A 4,676-nucleotide genomic window follows, 5' to 3' on the forward strand; every position below is an offset into this window, starting at 1 on the left:
GCAGCAGCAGCATGGTTTGTCTTGGTTAGCGGACAGAAAAACAGGATGGGCTGAAATAATGTTCCTGATCATCATTTACATTTTCCCTCAGATAGGAGAGCACATGGATGAGAGAGAGAGGAAGAGAAAGATAGAGCAGGCTCAGTGTATCAGTATGTGTGAATCAGTCTGAGTGTTGACATATGAAGATATATTTATTTTTGCATCTAACCGTAGTCACTGTAACAACAAAAATAATACAAATCCCAGCACTCAGCTGAAGCAGGGACGATCAAACAGTTCATGATTTGAGTCAGGAATCAAAACAAATTAGTCCTGGATACGGTTCATCCCTACTCTGGTGCCCGTTACATCTAGGCCTACTTCCATAGTACAGACGGCTCATTATCATCCTCATTTTTTACGTGTGTCATGATAGCAATTCATGAGCAATAAAAAACCTAAGCTGATTTACTTCTGTGTTATTTTTAAAAAGTCCTGATTTGTATTAGACACAGTCAGACACACACTCCTATAGGCCACCACTCAGACAGGATGTGGTCCAGAGAAAACACCGGAGAATAATTGTTCCCACATGGCCTGCAGGAGCATTTTGGATTGGACAAAACGCAATTTATTACTTTGAATAATTCTTTAAATTGGACAAAGGCCTCATTGCAGTCAAGGAACAACAGCTCCAAGGGGGGGGGGGGCAACCGAGCAGGAATTATTATTTCATGCTTGAGTGCATGATGTATGGGATCAGGAGAAAACTTGACCTGACTGTGCAACACACCTGCTGAAGAGGGGAGTTTCAATACAAAACTTCAATGCTGGTATGATGTAATGAAAGAAGCAAACAAATGACATTATTGTATGTAAGCTTTTCCAAAAAACTGACAAGTAGTGTTTGATAACTACAGAAAGACATGCACGATTTACTTTTAATTATACATCTCACTGGTTTTACTCCTGGAGGCTCAGGGTGAGTCCCTCTGAGTCTGTTGTAAATGTGAAGTTTGCCCATTTCCCTGCACAGCGAGTCCACATCGTGTCTGATATTCTTTTGCAACAATGGTCTACTCATTCTGACAACTGTTCTCCCATCCATTTAATCCTTTCCTTCCCCAAATCAACACCACATGTCGAGGTTGCAAATCAAATGGTGCAGGCTGCTGATGTTTAGATCTGTGATCAGGCTGCACTTGATCTTGTTTGGACAGACAGGCCAAACATTAAAGAGGAGGGAAGTGTGTGTCTGTGGGTAACGGGATGATTGGATTTCCTCGATTCAGTTAGTTTTCGGGAACTGTGCATATTTGAGACAATTTGTGGTTGTTTTAAATGTTCTTGTGAAGCATCTCATGCCGACACACACAGAGAAGAGATACATGCAGGGACTAAAGAAGATAGTATCAGTCTTTCTTTGAGTTCAATATCTTTTCAAAGGCAAGATATTTTTGCAGCAACTTGCAATACTTTACTGCTTTAGTCCATGATGATGTATACACATGTGTACTGTACACACATACACATGGCACTGCTTTAGTGCACAAATACTACAACTACTACTACTACTACTACTACTACTACTACTATATTTACTGAATAGTAACAACTGCTGCTGTTTACTACTTAATCAAATAAAGTGTGCTGGCTGATGGGTTGCTTAACTAACAGGAATGTAATCATATCCATTTTGTTACCCAGGAGTAAAATAATGAAGGAAGACCTGCCGGCTGCAAAAACAGCCGGGTCAATATTACCATCTAGTGGTCGAGACGTGAAATGAATAATACCTACTCCTTGTTCTCTTTAGCAACAACATAAACATTTATTTTCAGATATTAGTGCATGTGTGTGTTAGATTTTGAGTGTGGCTTTACTGATGAATGGTGGACAATAATAACATTTAACAGCAATTTCAATCTATGTTACCTGTGGTGCTCTGTTTTGCAGATTTTTTTACCTGAAGCTACAGCTCCCTGCTTTACAGAGCTTTGGGTTTTGCATTGTTTAACCTGTTAAGCCCCAAGATTTTTCATGACACTGTGTCTCAGGGGATCTTAATATTTAAGAACCTATTAATGTGTTATACCAGATTAACGGGAATAATCTCAGCTAACTGACGATACAAACCATTTTTACCAAAACAAAACACAAGTCTCATAAGAAGCATCTAAATGACCCCTTAGCGAAAAATGCTAACGCACTTTGGCACAGAACTCAAGATAAAAGTACCCTTATTACTTATCGTAGCTGCACATACAAGATATCCGATTAAAGCTGAGGTTCCACAGATTATTTAGGTATAGTATCATCACTGAGTGATCCGGACTCGCGACAGGGGAAGCAAACACAGACATCACAACACGTACCTTTACGGGAGATCGTCTCACCTTATCTGATCAAAAGACGTGTTCAATGGAATTACAACGAGAAAAAACGCGGCTGAATGCAACATTTGTATATGTTTGTCAACTTAATAAGTGACTTTAATGTTAACTTATCACTCACTATTAATGCCCCCAAGTGGTTAAAAAACTGCCAACTTAAAGGGGACATGTCGAGAACACCCATTTTGTCTGTGCTTGTAGATACATGTCTCACATACATTATACTTACAGACAGAACCATCCCCTTACTATGTCATGCGTGCTCATTAGAATAAGCCCCCGCCTTTTGAGTACCTCCAATGACAGCTTGAAAACCGTGGCAGTATAAAGAGAAATGGATAAAGCACTGGACCGTTCATTCTGGGAAAGTTGCTCAGGGGCTAAATTCTTATTAAATTGATATATTCAGTGTGTTTATATCGTAACAAATGAAGGAAGTAGAAGGTCCCCGGAGAGAGCAGACCTCCTGCCAAGGGTAGTTTCCATAAGTGAATACTAATGTGTGTATCAGCCTTTTGATGCAGATCCCCTACAAAAAGTAATGTGTTTCCTTGGCCAATGCTGCGCTCTTACACCAATGAACGTTCATATCTAGTCAGGACAGTAGTTTTTTCCATAATCTTTCTGACATGCACACCAAAAAAAAAAAACGTAACCTATGTGGCAGTTATAGTAACTCATCAATCATCAATATGAACGCAGAGAGTAAAATGCAAACACCATTCATTTATTGGTATAATATTTCATAATTTATAGGTATCATTCTGTTAAATACATATGTACTACGCCTGTGTGTATCTATAGGCAGGCATTTCACATTCATGTCCAGGTTCAGTGCAGTGATGACCAAACATCTTTTTGTCTGATTCATTTGTTCCAAACACAGAGTGAGCACAGAGCAGAAGAAAGGAGGAGACACTGGACAATACATACATTTATCATCGGTTATTTCGTTATCTAATTTTCTTACTTTTACTCCTCCCTCCTACTTTATCCCTTCTCGTCATCTTAAATAAAATCTTTGTTCTCCCTGTGGTTCTACCTCTAGACTAATGTCTTTCTCTAAGGGTGAGTTTCACTGGAGGAGGGTCAGAGCGGTCTCCCTGAGGCCCTGCTTCATGGCATCATACTGTATGAACCGGCTGGGAATGCATTGTGGGTAAGCTGCAGAGACAGGCACACGGGTCTGACTGGGTACAATCAGTGTAGGTCCAGATTATGACAGGGAGCTATGGTTTAGGTTGGTTTTAGACCAGTTTTGAATAAACAAATAATGTATCTAACCAGATGCTGTTGAGCCTTCAAGATAACAAGGCAACTATAAAAATATATCATTGTGTTCATTAGGATTGCAACAATTTAGTTGAGTAATCGATCGTTGGGAAATGATTCGCCTATTTTGATAATAGATTAATCGTAGCACTACGTTTTTATGCAATAAAGGCAGAAAATGCTGCGTTCAGCCTCTCATATATGGACATTTTCCTTATTTTGTTGTCTGATTTATATCATAACTGAATATCTTTGGGTTTTGGAAAAAACAAGACACTACTTTGGACGTTGAGAAACTGGGAAGGACATTTATAGACCAAACTAAAATAGAATAATCTAAAAAATAATTAATTTATAATGACAATAATCATAGGTTGCAGCCCTACTGTGTATGTACTGTAGGGAGGAATACAGTATCAATTATTTCTTGATCGGTGATACATGCTGTCTTGAATGTAACAGTATAACACTCTTTTGGGATTTCTCCGGTGTTTTATTTGTGCCAACAAAGCTCAATATATCGGACTCATCAGAAAAAGAGGAGTTATTTAAAGAACTTGTCTCAGGTGCTCAGCAGAGTAAAATAGAGTGGAGTCTTGGGGGGTCGGGTGCATTCATGCTTTCGTCGGTGAAGCAGCAGCGGTAAGGATCCTGGTGAATCTCGGTGGACAATCAAAGTGTGTGGCTTCATTTTGATCTTCTTGAGGAACAGTTCTGGGCTCTGTGGGTAAAGAGTGCTCGGGGTCATCACTGTTGATTGAGAAAAGGCATCGAAGGGACATTTGAGATACACCCTGTAAGTTTGGTGGTGTGTGCAAATGTGTGTTTGCACCTTTAAGTGCGCCTGAGTGTGTGTGTGTGTGTGTGTGTGTGTGTGTGTGTGTGTGTGTGTGTGTGTGTGTGTGTGTGTGTGTGTGTGTGTGTGTGTGTGTGTGTGTGTGTGTGTGTGTGTGTGTGTGTGTGTGTGTGTGTGTGTGTGTGTGTGTGTGTGTGTGTGTGTGTGTGTGTGTGTGTGTGTGTGTGTGTGTG

Source organism: Pseudochaenichthys georgianus, chromosome 1, assembly GCF_902827115.2.
Source record: "Pseudochaenichthys georgianus chromosome 1, fPseGeo1.2, whole genome shotgun sequence".
Classification (NCBI taxonomy): domain Eukaryota; kingdom Metazoa; phylum Chordata; class Actinopteri; order Perciformes; family Channichthyidae; genus Pseudochaenichthys; species Pseudochaenichthys georgianus.